This window comes from Neophocaena asiaeorientalis, unplaced genomic scaffold (genome assembly GCF_003031525.2).
Source record: "Neophocaena asiaeorientalis asiaeorientalis breed wild unplaced genomic scaffold, Neophocaena_asiaeorientalis_V1.1 scaffold126, whole genome shotgun sequence".
In the NCBI taxonomy this organism is placed as follows: Eukaryota; Metazoa; Chordata; class Mammalia; order Artiodactyla; family Phocoenidae; genus Neophocaena; species Neophocaena asiaeorientalis.
Window position 1 is genome coordinate 629,340 of NW_020174565.1, and position 16,436 is coordinate 645,775.

The 16,436-nt window shown below is 38.0% G+C and overlaps 1 pseudogene; it reads left to right on the plus strand.

Moving 5' to 3' along the window:
• Positions 1-16,436, plus strand: part of LOC112408342 (gamma-secretase subunit APH-1B-like) — a 31,208-nt pseudogene that overhangs the window by 237 nt on the left and 14,535 nt on the right.

The window sequence follows — 16,436 nt, forward strand, 5'->3', positions numbered from 1 at the left end:
AGCCGCAGAGGAACACCGGGCACGCGGGAGGGACCGGAGACCCCCGGCGGCCCCACGCGCTAGCTCGGAACTGCAGGCGGCGCTGCGCCGGCCCTGAGGAAACCTGGAGGCTCCCGCCCACCCTTCCCCTCCCCTCGTCCGAAACACCGCGCCTCCTGATTGGCCTGCGCCGCACCGCGCCGAACAACCTGCCCCCTCCTCCCCGCGCCGGGACCGGCGCCCCGGCCGCCTCCTGCGTCACCGCCGTACCCGCCCGCGCGGGGACCCCGGCGCTCCCAGTGCTGCAGGGGGCTGAGGGACGCGTCTTGAGCCTTGGATACGTTCCACTCTGGGGATCGATAATGAAAGATGCTGTGTCTTTATCTCGAGGAGGAAGCTTCTGTGGTGTAGTGTGCGTTCCTCCCAAAATACGCACTCCGGGAACAAGGTGTTTTCCAGTACTAGATTAATGGAACCTCCCATCCCGCACTTTCTATAGAAACATACTGTCAGGATGTGATACGGATCTATGTATATCTCTTATAATAGGACTTGCCTTCCCATCTGAAGGTGAGCACTGAATAGCCCTACTTTAGCTGTATCCGTTCAGACAGGGAGGAAAAGACTTCTGTGCAGCCAATAGGCCCTTGAGCGCTGCAGCACCAACCAGCTTCAATGGGCAAATTGCTTTAATGCACCTCCTAGATCGTGGTCTACCCTTTGTTCAAAAGCTACTTTTTCCTACTAGCTGGTCCTTAGCTATATCGCATTTTTCCAACGTGTGTTTGTAATTGTTTCTTTTGCAGCTAATCATGTAGAAAGTGGCTGGATGCCCCCTACTGCCATTATTTGCTATTTCCAGATGCAGCGGTATTGAGCACCACTTGACTGCCAGCAAATATGGTACCTTCTTAGCAAGAGACCCATGCTTCCATCGTCTCTGAGATAGTACTATGCTTTGTGGAGCCTGTAACACCTGAGTTTATAATTCCACCAAGGGCTTTTATTAACTGAAACTCACACCAAGCCACTACCCTCTGCAAGCCTCTCTTCTCAGCCTTCAAATGGTAGGTGTGATACCAGCTTTCAAGTCTATGGGATTAAACCGGGTTACTGTGTAAAAAGCTAAACATGATGTCTGGCACCTAAGAGGTTTCCACCTCCCTTTAGACCGTTGACTGGATGGAATCACCAGTTCAACTTCATTTCTTAATATTTTGCTTTTTGGAGTACTTACAAGTTACTGAACTTCTCTGGCTAATTTGATATTTAATGTGAAAGGAAATGACACTGTTTTGTAACATTTTTAGATGCTTGAGGGAAATCTGAAATACAAAATGGAGCAACATATTAAATAAGAGATAAAACTCACTTGTAAAAAAATACGTATGCAAGAGAAAGAAATCCATGAGTGGTGAGGAAGCAAAGTTGTAGTACTTCCCCCTCTGACCCTGCTGACTTTTATCTCTCTTTATTTGCACCAGTTCAACTGTTGTTTATAATGCTAATACCACTGTGCTGTCTTGGCAATGGATAATTCTTCTAAGGAAAAATTGGCTTTTTGAGAAGAAAGTTTACTATGAAACTAAGTGGGAAGTATTAACATCTTAGAAATTGATGATTAATCTTATTTTAAGAAATATGAAGTCTGTGTACAGATGTGCTTGGCTAGCATAGATGACTGCCATTGGTATCTCTTAACATGGTACTTGTTAAAAATGATTAGCTCTCCCCTGGAGTTAAGCAAGTACCAGAAAACCAGGTTAGTCGGTGCACCCTTTAGCATTGTTGTTCACCAGCCACAGAAAGAGGTAGCCAGGCCTCTACAGCCAGGCAGCCTACGGTTGGATCCCAGTTACTCAGGTCAAGTGACCTCAAAAGTTACTTAAAGCTCCCTGTGCCTCCACTTTCTCATCAGCTAAAGAAGATAACCATAGTGCCTATTAGGGTGGTTGTGAGGATTAAACTGAATTCTTCTAAAAAGCTTGGGAGAACCTGGTACCTAGTAAGCACTATTTGAATATTTGTTAATTTTTTTTTTTTAATCTCTGCCAACTAACAAGTTATGCTGGTCTCTTCCTATTTAAAAACCAAATTTCCTACTGATTCAGCCATGAAGTCTCAGTCTCTAATGGTCTGAAGGATGCCTCAGGGTCTCAGTTCAGTTGTAAAGCAAAGGTCAATGAAATACTCAGAGCCAAACCTTTTCAAGCCCAGATTATCAACTGATACTTCCTTAGGAGCCAGGTAAGGCCCCCAGCAGAGGAGTGACCTTACAAAAATCTACTAAGTTTCATTTTATAACAAAGAGACCTTAAACATAAAATCATAAGACATACTACTTACAGTAGCAAGACACAGTAAATTTCACGTACCTGCTTTGTTCTACGTTTAGTACCACCAGCTATTCCTTTTGCTATTTTCTGTCCACTAGAGACCCTGTGCTCTTAAATATTTGGGTATCAAACTGAATAAATTACAACTAATGGTTTTCTATTTATGTTAATCAGAAATATATTATTGAGGAACTTCCCTGGTGGCACAGTGGTTAAGAATCCACCTGCCAATACAGGGGACACATGTTTGAGCCCTGTTCCAGGAAGATCCCACATGCCGCGGAGCATCTAAGCCCGTGCGCCACAACTATTGAAACCCACGCACCTAGAGCCCGTGCTCTGCAACAAGAGAAGCCACTGCAATGAGAAGCCCCGCACACGGCAATGAAGAGTAGCCCCCGCTCGCCGCAACTAGAGAAAGCCCGCGTGCAGCAACGAAGACCCAATGCAGCAAAAAAATTTTTAAATAGATAGATAGATAATATTTTTAAAAAAGAAATACATTGGGCTTCCCTGGTGGCACAGTGGTTGAGAGACTGCCTGCCGATGCAAGGGACACGGGTTCGTGCCCCGGTCCGGGGAGATCCCACGTGCCGCGGAGCGGCTGGGCCCGTGAGCCATGGCCGCTGAGCCTGCGCATCCGGAGCCTGTGCTCAGCAGCGGGAGAGGCCCGCATACCGCAAACAAAAAACAACAACAAAAAAGAAATACATTACTGAGATTATAATTACCACAAAAAAGAGAAATGTACTTGTTTAATGAGATGGATGACATTTTACTTGGTCAGGGCTAGGATAAACAATATCCATTAAGTGTTTTGGACTTGCTCGTAACCTTGGTAAAATAAAAATCAGTAAGTTTGTTTTTCTTGTGAATTGGAGAAAAAAGAGAATGAAAGAGCGCATAGATCTCAGTTTTATGATTGCTTAGGGCTCCGACCTCCATATTATAATCACTGATTAAATATAGTAATTTTATATTTTTAAATACATGGTCTCAGCATCTGAGCTTCAGTTAAAGAAAATTGTTAGGTTGATAGATTGTGCTTAGACAGTTGAATTTTTTTACTTACATAATTGGAACATAGATTGTATGAGTTAGACATTGGCATGATTCATAAAATGGAATATGTATTCCAAAATATTGTTGTGGTACGGAAACTTCCCTTAAATAAAGCCCATTTTCCCACTGATTTCCACTATAAATATAGAGTTCTGCTGAGAGAAAAATAATAGTCCCTATCTCTTATTTAAGTTATATTAAAGAAATCTTAAATTTCTTACATTTGAGATCAAACATAATCACCTTAAAGCTAGATTTTAATAATCTTACATATATGAAATAATCCAGAACTTAATAATACTCTATTATAGTTAAATTTGAAAAAGAAAACCACCGTAGTGCCAACAATCCTCAGTTCAGCAGTTGACCCAAATTTCATACTCATCTTAAATTGCCTTAATCCTTTCATCCTGAATCCAAGATCATTCTTCCACATCATAAGAATGCCCTGTAGCATTTTCAAGTATTCAAACCACTTTTCCTATCGTTTCATAACATCCCTTTGGGGGAGATATGGCAAGTATTATTATATCATTTGGGCATGAGGAAACTAAAGCACAGTGAGGTACAATATCTGGCCTCAGGTCACATGGTGATCAGTAACAGAGCTGAGGAGAAAGCCAAGATGTTATCAGCTTCACTCAGTGCCCTTTCCACAAACAGCACCAGCTCTCATTTTCACACGAATTCCTTTGCCTATCAGGGCAAATATTTGATTTAGTGTATATTTTAAATATTTCCAGAAGTAAATGTATGCAATCCATTTTTCAAACTTTCTCTACCAATTTTGTCTCAGACATCTGTATCAGGAACCAAATAAATTGTACTACATGGTACATAAAGTTAGGACCCAACTGTCTTCATTCTTGCTTGTCATCAGTTGTTAAGTCAAAATGAGAAAATGAATAGATTGTGTTTAATGAGAAAATGAATAGATTGTGTTTAATTAGAAAATGAATAGATTGTGTTTGCTTCATCCTTCATCCATTCTTTTGCTCAGCTTAATGCTAGGTATATTCAACAGATTGCCAGTTTCCCCTTCAAGGGAATCTGAGCTGCGGGGCACTAGCCACTGATTTGCCCCCTGGAAAAAGAAGCCTGCCCTATGGCGATGGAATGAGAATCTGTTCAGAAAACTATGAGGTTGGAAGGTAGAGGAAAAGACAATAAAAAGGAGAGATAGGAGATTGAAAGAGAGTTGACTCACATACCAGGCAGTGCCCTGTGTCTTACATGGAGAGGATGCTATTCAGGCTCTCTCCAGGGTAAACATAGAGGCTGCCTCTCGACTTGCTTGAGGTTTCCTCTGTATCCAGCCTGCCTGAAAGCTGAGGGAAATCAAAGTCTCTGCACATATGTAACCCAGATACACAGGCACCTCGGGTGTTGTGCACACCAGCTGGACCATTCAGCCCTAGAGGGAAGGCCCATAAACTTGGCTACTGAACAGACAAAACAAATATCCACATTCCTAGAGCAGCCTTGAATTCTAAACAGCAGTTAGTCCTAGGTAACTCTGAGAGAGATCTTCCTTATTAATACACATATCCATAATAAAAAGAAGGGAAAAAAAACTCCTGTTACTTGATGCAGTTAAAAGAATCTGCTTGTTATAGCCAAAATAGCCTACCCTCAGTCACTGGATTTTTTAAGAAGTCATTTCCTAAACACAATTCTATTTTGATGATATATAGTAGTTTCCCAGAACTTAGTAAAAAGCAGGGCAGTAAATAATTATTGAATGAATTAATTAACACAGTTTTAACTTTTACACTATTATGTATATTCTTTTGGGTTTAGTATAGTGATGAGTACAAGTTAGTTCACCTTATCTCATCCAGAGCATTTTATCAAAAGAGCCATCTCCATAGGTGAATGACTCATAAAAGTAGAGGATAAAATATGTAGGTGAAAGGAGTATCCTATGACAGTGTTCTTCTATCACATTAAGAATCCTATAGCTGTGGCAGACAAAAGCATTTTAAGAAATTGAATTATGATATAGAATAGCTTTTAGTGAAGGACATTGGTAGGCCATTTTCTATCCATTTATTTTCATATTTAACATAAGTCTCATAGGATTTTCTCAGTCTGTGACTAAATCACTCTGGGAAAAATACTGGTTTCAGAGCTTAAATGGGTAAATGTTGAAGTGAGAAATGGTTTCAGGTAAATTTGACAAAGGATTTCAGTGTTTCTGTGTCTGGAAAGGGAATTTTGGAATACTAAGGTCCTGACTTGCTAAAATCCACAAGTTCGTAGTAACAAGCTTGATGTAAGTTATTGTAGCAAGATGTGAAAACATAAGAACTTTAGATACCTCAGAGCTAACTAAAAGAAAGAAAGAAACCAAAATATTTTCAGCCTGAAAAGTATGAATAATACCAATTCACCATGACCAGTAAGGAATGCCCCAGAAATGCAAGAACCTGGCAACATTAGGCAAATTATTAGCATAACGCATTAGGTCAAAGAAAAAAAACAAATGTCTTTTTTTAAGTAGGTAAATGTATAAATATAGGACAATTTATTTACCTATCTTATTATTTATTAAAGGACATGGCTTTTCAGTTTGACTCAATTATGAATAAAAATATTATAAACTTATTATGCATTTCATTTTGGTTATATACCTAGTAGTCAAAATTCTCGGTTTTATATGTGCATGATCAGATTTCAGAGATAATGGCAGACAATTTCCCAAAGTGATTATACCAATTCACAACCTCATCAGCAGCGAGAGTTCAAGCTGCTCACCTCACCAACACTTAGTATAGTCAACCTTATTAATATTAGCATTTCAGGTAGAATATAATGGTGTCTCATTTTGGTTTTAATTTGCACTTTCCTGAGGGCTAGTGGGATTGAGCAGTTTTTCATAAATTTATTGGCATACAGTATCTCCTATAGAGGCTGGAAAAGCATTTGGTACAATTAAAAAATTTCTGATGTTGAAACTCTTCATAAAATAGGGTTGAGGATATGTTCTATTTTGTAAAGAGCTATCTCAAGCAAATTGCATCGGTATGATTAATGTAGAATCATACGCATTAGAATCATGAAAAAGATATGGATTGGAAGGAATTAGCCAATGCACGTGGAAAATAAAATTAAAGGGTAAAAATAGTGGAAAGAAAGTGATAAAAAATTATTGTTATTTATAAGTTTATGATTACCATAAAGAGCATTAACTGGAAAACACATTAGATCTAATAGGAGAGATTAATAAAGAGCCACTCAAATATATATATATACACACATAGCTCCATGGGGATACATTCCTAGAAATTAGAGCTCTAACTGGACTTAATTATACAGAGTCCTATAGTTCCTATGGAGAAGTATTTTAAGCATTGTACTTAAGCAATTGCCCAATCATCTCAGCTTCTAACAATGTTTAGGATGTCCTTCAAAATGTCAAAAGATTTCTACCAACCTCCTAATCTTCTTTATCCTCTGCTTCGTAAAGCATTTCCTTAAAAACATCACAAGTTGCCAGAAAATTTTTATGCTAACCTAGTGCCTGGTCCTTCACCCTATTCCTTTGTAGTAGGTAGAGTGCTATGGTACCATACCTTTGGAAGTCAATTCGTGTCAGAATTATTTACCAGAACTCAAAATAAATCCCAGGATGGACTTCCCTGGTGGCGCAGTGGTTAAGAATCCACCTGCCAGGGCTTCCCTGGTGGCGCAGTGGTTGAGAGTCCACCTGCCGATGCAGGGGACACGGGTTCGTGCCCTGGTCTGGGAAGATCCCACATGCCGCGGAGCAGCTGGGCCCGTGAGCCATGGCATAAATAAATCCCAGGAGAAGCTAGAGCAGAGAAAACAACACACATTATAGAATTACTCATCTCAGGATGGCTAGGACATTACTCACTGTTTATGTTTGGTAGCAGTGTATTCCACTGGTACCTCATGGGTCGAACATATGATGGCACTCAGAGCATAGAGAAAAACCCTAGTAAGGGCAATACGATAGAATATTCAATATATAAATTCATTGTTATACATATAGCATAAGCTTTCTTTTAAAATATAAAGATAGGGAATTCCTTGGCTATCCAGTGGTTAGAACTTGGCACTTTCACTGCCAGGGCCCTGGTTCAATCCCTGGTCAGGGAACTAAGATCTCGCAAGCCGTGTGGTGCAGCCAAAAAAATTAATTAATTAATATAAAATAAAATATAAGATATATAGCAAATGGAAGATATAAATTACCTGATTATATTACAAAATTGATAAAATTTGATAAAGTTACCTGGCACAAACATTAACCTGTGAGATTATACAATAAACAACCACAACAGAAAGATCACAAGAACAGCAGCAAATACATGTAAATAATACCCATGAATAAACTGAAAAGGAAATGCACAAAACCAATATGAAAGAAAAACAAAACAAAAAAATCAGAGACAGGACTTCTGGTTTCCACATAAGGAGCTTAGAAATTGCTACTCTGTCCGAAAGACAAGTAAAACATTGAACAGACTGAAAAAGTCAACAACTCTCATTGGATCCTTAAGAGAGATGAAGACACAGGACAAGCTGCTGTCCCCAAGTTTGGAGAAACAGCCACGGCTTCCCAGAGCAGAAAGTGGTGAACAGAAACCACCAAGGGAATCAGTGCTGGAGTAGGAAAACCTGAACCATAACTGACAAATTGCTGCAGGCTCAGTATGAACAAGTCTGAGAGTTAAAAACTTCAGGGGACCCAGTCATGAAGGACCCCACACTTCTGTGAATTTCATCTCCAGGAGCTCAAACATGTTCTCATAATAAATATCAGAGGAAAATCTCCTCATGATTCCAGGAGAGCATTCTGTTCTTAACAAGGCCTGCCCTCAGGAGAAACTAGTTAACCAGAGCCTAACTGGTTGGGACATTATCAGAGCCTAACTGATCTGGGGAAAGGAACTGTCCAACTCCAGTCAGCTCTAGTCATCTGGTCCCACCTAAGGGGGAGGAAAAAACCTGAGAAACACTTGTGAAGTTCACAGCCCAGAGGCACAGGCTCACTAAAAGACTGAGAGCTAATCATAGGACTATAGAACACTTCTCCTTCCCCCACACCTCACCACCACATTGCTACAGACCTACTTATAGCAGTTCCTTTTATGCAGTACATCATGTCCAGCTATCAAGAAAAAATTCGTAGGCATATTAAAAGGTACGAAACACAATTTGAAGAGACAGAGCAAGCGTCAGAGCCAGACATGGCAGGGATGTTGGAATGATCAGACAGGGGATTTAAAACAACTATGATTAATATGCTAAGGGCTCTATTGAATAAAGTAGATGGCATGCAGGAACAGATGGGCAATGTCAGCAGAGAGATGGAAATCCTAAGAAAGAAGCAAAAGGAAATGCTAGAGATAAAAAACACTTTGACAGAAATGAAGAATGCCTTTAATGGGCTTATTAGTAGGATGGCCACAGCTGAGGAAAGAATCTCTAGACTTGAAGATATGTCAATAGAAACCCCCCAAACTGAAAAGCAAAGAAAACTAAGACTGAAAAAAAAAACAGAATATCCAAGGACCGTGGGATAACATACACATAATGAGAATACCAGAAGGGAAAGTAAAAGAGAAAGGAGAAGAAGAAATATTTGAAACAATAATGACTGAGAATATCTCCCAAATTAATGTCAGACACCAAACCACAGATCCAGGAAGCTCAGAGAACACCAAGCAAGATAAATGCCAAAAAAAACTACACCTAGGCATATCATTTTCAAACTACAGAAAATCAAAGATAAAGAAAAAAATCCTGAAAGGAGCCAGAGGAAAAAAATACCTTTCCTATAAAGGAACAAAGTCAAGAATCACATTTGATTTCTGCTCAGAAACCATGCAAGCAAGAAGAGAGCGAAGTGATATATTTAAAATGTTGAGAAAAAAAACCCAAAAAAACACCAACTTAGAATTCTCTACCCTGTGAAATTATCTTTCCAAAGTGAAGAAAAAATAGACTTTCTCAGACAAACAAAAATTGAGGGAATTAGTTTCCAGTAGACCCACCTTGCAAGAAATGTTAAAAGGAGTTCTTCAGAAAGAAGAAAAATAATAAAGGTCAGAAACCCATACATATGTAAAGAAAGGAAGAGCACCAAAGAAGGAATAAGTAAAGATAAAATAAAAACTTTTATTTTTCTTATTCTTAATTGATCTAACACATAAAAATTTGTTCAAAATAATAATAGCAACAATGTATTTGGTTACATTGCTTATATATAAGTGAAATGAATGACAACAATGATACAAGGGACAGAAGGGAGAAATTAGGATTATGTTATTATTGTAAGGTACTCACACAACCTGTGAAGTGGTATATTGTTATTTGAAAGTGAACTTGGATTAGTTGTAAATGTATATGGTAAATTCTAAGGTAACCATTAAAAAACATTAACACAAATTACTAATATCAGAAATGACATGGACATTAAAAGGATAATAAAAGAATACTATGAATAACTTTATACCCACAAATTTGATTACCTAGATGAAAGGGATCATTTTCTTGAAAGACACTTGCTACCAAACAAACACAGAAGACAGAAGACAGAAGAAGAAACAGACAATCTGAATAAGCTTATACCTATTAAATAAATTGAATTAATAATTAATAACCTTCCAAAACAAAAAGCACCAGGCCCAGATATGTTCACTGGTGCATTCCACCAAACTTTCAAGGGAGAAATGACACCAATTTTGTATCATTTCTTCCAAGGGTTAGAAGCAGAGGAAATACTTCTTAACTTGTACAATGAGGCCAGCATTATACTAATACCAAAACCAAAGACATTGCAAAACAAGAAAATTACAGACCAATATCTTTCACATACAAAGATGCAAAAATCCTCAACAAAGTATTAGCAAATCAAATCCAACAATGTCTAAAGAGAATTATACACCATGACCAAGAGGGATTTATCCCAGGTATGCAAGTCTGGTTCAATATTTAAAACAAATTAATGTAATCCATCACATCAACAGGCTAAAAAATAAAAATTACTGATGATATCAATAGATACAGAAAAAGCGTTTGACAAAATCCAACACCCATTGATGATAAAAATAAAAAACCTCATAGTAAACTAAGAATAGAGGAAAACTTCCTCAACTTCATAAAGACTATCTACAAAAAAACCTACATCTAGCATCATACTTAGTGGTGAGAAACTTGAAACTTTCCCACTAAGATGAGGAACAAGGCAAAGGTGTTCCCTCTCACCACACATTTTCAGCATCATACTGGAAGTTCTACCTAGTACAACAAGGCATAAAAAGGAAACAAGGGCTTCCCTGGTGGTGCAGTGGTTGAAAGTCCGCCTGCCGATGCAGGGGACACGGGTTCGTGCCCTGGTCCGGGAAGATCCCACATGCCGTGGAGCGGCTGGGCCCGTGAGCCATGGCTGCTGAGCCTGCGTGTCAAGAGCCTGTGCTCCGTGACAGGAGAGGCCACAACAGTGAGAGGCCCGCGTACCGCAAAAAAAAAAAAAAAAAAATTATCAGTCTCTACACATAATATGTGGTCCGGGAAGATCCCACATGCCGTGGAGCGGCTGGGCCCGTGAGCCATGGCTGCTGAGCCTGCGTGTCAAGAGCCTGTGCTCCGTGACAGGAGAGGCCACAACAGTGAGAGGCCCGCGTACCGCAAAAAAAAAAAAAAAGAATTATCAGTCTCTACACATAATATGTGTGTGCTTTACAATATGTATAAAACTCAATAATATTTTTAATTTAGAGAAGTTATGTTTAAAAAATTATTGTACTGAATCACTTTGCTGTACAGCAGAAGTTAACACAACATTGTAAATCAACGATACTTCAATTAAAAAGTATTGAAAAAAAATTATTCAGCCAAAACTAAAGAAATAAGAAAAATTGAAGAGAAGAAAAATACTTTAATTTGCTCTTCTAAGCCTAAGATAGTCATGTAGACATGAATAGAAATATAGAGGAACAAAATGATATACTTAATGATATAGGTTTAACTAAAGTATATATATGAAACTCCATACTCTGTAATAAAGAATATGGTTTTGCTTCAAGTGCTTATGGGACATTTATAAAATTGATCATATTTTAGACTCCAGAGATTATCTCTGGTGTCATAAGATGGTGGTGCATCCATCAGCCTTGATCTCTGAGTCACCATGTGGAGCAAAGTCCCACCCCACACCTATCTGAACCTACCGAACCACACTGACATGAAGTCTGAGCAAGAAATGAACCTTTATTTTATTAATCAACTGATATTTCAAGAATAATTTATATTACAACATAACATAAACTATTACAACTAATAACTTAGGCTAACAAAACAAGGGAACAAAATAGAAATTTGGAATTAGACTCAAATGAAAGTGGAAATTCAATATCTATAAAAGTAGCATTTTTCAAGTCATGAAAAATGGACAAGATTAGTCATTAAATGGAGAAGGAACAATGCTAACATCTGGAAGAAACTAGACCCATTAATGTTTTACACTAAAAATTTCCAGAGTTTAAAGTTTTAAATATAAAAAGTGAAATGGTAAAAAATACTAGAAGAAAAAAAGGTGAATTTTTGATTGTCACAGAATGAGGAAGGTCTTTCTAACTAAGACATTAAAAGAAATGATTGAGAAATGTTGCTAAACAAAATTTCAATTTTGTTCATTGGAATGTTCTGTAAGCAAAGTTAAAAATCAAGGACAATCTGAAAACAAATATTTGAAATGCACAAAAGAAACAAAGGATTAATTCTGTTAGTATATAAAAAAGCACTTACATATCAATAAGAGATATAGGGAAAGGAAGTTCTCATAGCAAAAAACAGTTTTAAATAGAAAGTTTTTATCTTTTACTCAAAAATTTAAAAATGTGAATTAAAATGGCAATGAGATACCATATTCCACTTACTGGTTTGGCAAAGAATAAACTGTATTGGCAAGATAGTATCAGTGGCAGTATAAACTTGTACAAACCTCTAAAGGGGCAATTGTCAGCATTTTATTAATGTTTTAAATGCATATAGTTTTTGGTACAGCAATTACTAAGTTAAAAAATTATCCTGCAGTCCTACTTGTACATATGTGCAAAGATATAAACACAAGGCTATATGTTTGCAGCAACATTATAAACATAGGGAGACTGGAAACAACCTAACTGCCAACAGTAAGTGATTGGGTAGATAAATCAAATCAGCACAATTGAAAATTATGCTTGCAAAGGCCTAAGATAAGTTTCATATGCGTTGATACAGCCTGACATCTAAAGCTCCAGAAAATTGTGCGTTTGGTGCTCCCATTTACATCTTTAGGATTCTAGGAGGCAACACTCAAACTGAATATCTAAGGAGTTTTCAAAGGAAACTGTTTATAAGTTCTGGGTGGGGTGTGGAGAAACCTCTAGAGATAGTACTACAAGGCACAGTAACCACAAATAGGCCTGAAGAGGTGAAGGAAAGGCCCAGTTACCAGAACTGGAAAGAGAGGGTAGTTGGAGAGAGACACCAGGGGGACCTTAGGAAGCCAGGCCAAGGCCCACCTCTCTCTTCTCCCACTTAGATCTTCCAACCTGAAGCCAGAAGTGAGGGAGTCCAAGGATAAATCCATTACGGAGCTCTGATCAGGGAGCGAAAATAGAGAGTAGATCTGGAGGGGAAAATGGAAGATACACAGTGCTCTATTTTTTGAAAAGTGGGGTTATACACATACTTAAGCACCCAAAAATCTGCCATGAGGGGCCTTTGGGAAAGAGAATCATGTAAGAATAGGGGTCTTTGCAGTATGGGATAAAAGGAAATCATACTTTCTCTGCATTCTTTTTATTTATTTTATTTTTATGTATTTTAATTTTTATTTATTTATTCTTTTATTTTTATAAACTTACAAATAAATTTATAAATTTATTTATAAATTTTTATATTTATTTATTGTTGAAATTTTTGTAACTATGTGTGTGTATTTTTTTTTCTTTTTTAATTATTTAAAAACTAGCTGGTGGCAGAATTTAGGCAGAAAACTCTTGTTTAGCAAAGCCTCTTGGTAGGTCATCCTGGCTGAAGAAAAGGGGGTTGGAAAAGAAAAAAGAAAGAAAAATGATTTAAAGCAAAAGAAAAAATTGTTTTCATAACAAACTAAGAATAATGGAGAGGGCGAGGGAACCCAGGAATGGGTAGAAAGTGGGAAGAAGTGAAGAATTTGAGGAGAGATACAGGGGCCCAGAAAAGGCTGGGTAGCTGAGCCTTGAGGAGAAAAAAGACGAGGACAACGCAGAATTGAAGAACGGGCTCTGTACACGCAATTCTGTGTTACCCCAATCCTTCAGAAAAACTTGTGCTTATGCTACTGGTTAGAGTGGGTGGGAGAGATTAAAGGAGGGGGACCTCTGCTTCCTGCTTCCTGTTAGGCCTGAGAGTAAAGAAGAGTTACAGTTGGACAGACATAAAAAACAAATTTCATCCTAAACCACAAATTGGGACAGAACCTGACTTTGAAAAGCATAAGCCCTGACTTTGAAAAGCATAAGCCCCTAGAAAGTCTTCAGCGGTGTAGGAGGAATGCTGATTTTCGCCATATTTGAGGTCAGAGATCGCACCAGTATTAAGAAAAGAGGGAGTCTAAATAGCTAGAGCTCTGAGGACACCTGGGGAAACAGTGTTATATAAATAGAATTAGACAAGAGCCAAATAAATGTATTTGAGGACAGACCTGACTCAGGTATGTTCCTCAAATGTCTAAGAATCCATATGGAGAAATATGTAAAGCTCTGAGCAACTAATTTACACTGGCTTTTTTGCGTATCAGCAGGGTTAAGAGATTTAAATACTATTCTGAGAGCTGAGAGTCAGTGCTTTATGATTCAGGACAACTAACCATCAAACTTTTCTGTCAAAATAAATCATGTACCCAGGCCTGGGACTTTAATCCTTCTTTGATTTCTGTATTTTCAACAAAAACAACATTAAAGACAACAAAAACTGAATGTGAAAATCTAGTCCTACAAGTTTTGCAGTAAATGGTAAATCAGAACATCAAATACAAATAATAGTCATCATCAATAATAATTTTATAATTAATTAATAATCTGAAGAACCCTGAGGTCTTTAAGATATATAGGAATCATAGAAGTGGGTAAGCATAACTAAGATCTTTTATAAAGGGATGTAAGAGAGCTTTTTCATATCAAAAAAGGCCTGTATCCATCCTTAGTACAGTTTTTGACATGCCTTATCCCAAATACATAAAATCTGATAAAGTCAGGTATCTGGATTTGTTTTTCTAAGAGTGATGATGGGTTGCATCTTTAGAAAACATTGTATGTAGGCTTTTACTTTGTTCTCACCACTAACACATATTTGTGAATTAACCCATCGGTTTAGGGATGCAGGCAGTGATCACTGAAGAGTTTGTTCGTGTTAAAGTCAAGCAATCCATATCGACCTCATTTATACAATACATTAAATAATCAACTGGGCTAAGTGACCCAGGGTTTTGGCGAAGTGAAAAGAGCCACATGATTTGTGATTAATTTACAATTTGAAAGAGATATTTAGAGAAATGTACATAGGCATACAAAGTTAAATCTTTATAGATATAACTCTATATTAATATTCTGTTTACCCACCAAAAGAATTTGGCATGGCCTGTCATTTAAAAATCACAGATAGGGACTTCCCTGGCAGTCCAGTGGTTAAAACTCTGGGCTTCTGCTGCAGGGAGCACGGGTTCCATCCCTGGTCAGGGAACTAAGATCCCGCATGCTGTGTGGTGTGGCAAATAAATGAATGAATGAATAAATAAATAAATAAATAAATAAATGACGTTGTTTAAGCAATTCTGTTAAAAAAAAATCCCAGGTATAACAATGCAAAATCAGTCAAACAAGACAAACAAGACAAAAGCTAAGTAATAAATATGAAACTCTATGGCTATAGCTATTCTCAATTTATTGACGGGAATATAGAATAGAGCGGACCTGCTCAGACTCAGATTGTGGGCTTCCCTGGTGGCACAGTGGTTAAGAAGCCGCCTGCCAATGCAGGGGACACGGGTTTGAACCCTGGTCCAGGAAGATCCCACATGCTGCAGAGCAACTAAGCTCACGTGCCAAAACTACTGAGCCCACGCGCTACAACTACTGAAACCCGCACCTAGAGCCCATGCTCTGCAGCAAAAGAAGCCACTGCAAGAAGAAGCCTGCGCACTGCAACAAAGAGTAGCCCCCACTCGCTGCAACTAGAGAAAGCCCGCGTGCAGCAGCGAAGACCCAACGCAGTCAAAAAACCCCCAAAAAACAGATTGTTTTACTGCCTTATAAAATAGATGTGATTTAGCATATTTGAATCTGACATCTTCTTAACTCTACCAAATTAATGAGGATAATAAAAGTATTTACACAACGGGGTGTGTTAAAAGATATTATCTAAAACTTGTCTATAAGGCAAAGAGTTCAGCACGTGCTTTCAGTGTCATACTGGGGCACTGTTTAATCAGCCCACTCACAGATTATTTCGTTATCTGTGGTAACATTCCTTTGTTTGACTTTTGCACAGCCCTTTTTGCATGATTTGTACATGAATTAAGATCTTAGACTCCTTGTGAAATGGAAAACTTTGTTTTTCAATCCCTATTGTAGTATATGGTAATGCATTAATTTTGTTTTAGTTGGGCTCTGTCTTCAAGGTCCCTTGTAAAATATTTTCTGTTAATTTCTTTACTTTAGTCCTTATGCCTCTGTTTTTGTTGAATAATAAATTATCTGTCATTGTAAACAAACAAACAAAAAAAAGATCTTAGACACTTTGGAGATAAGTGCTAACTTGAAGGTAGGTACAGCGGCACCACAAGTAATTTCTGTTGGGTAGAAAAGATGGCCCCAAAGGTTTTTTTGGTTTTTAAATTGCCCTATTGATCAATCTTATTCTAACATTCCTCTTAAATGCCTATAAATATCCAGTTCTTCAATATACTCCTTGAACAGCTTTATTATCTTGCTGACTCTCTCATTAATGAGTTAATAAATCTTTTAGCATGTGTTCGTACTATACTGGAATGATAATCAT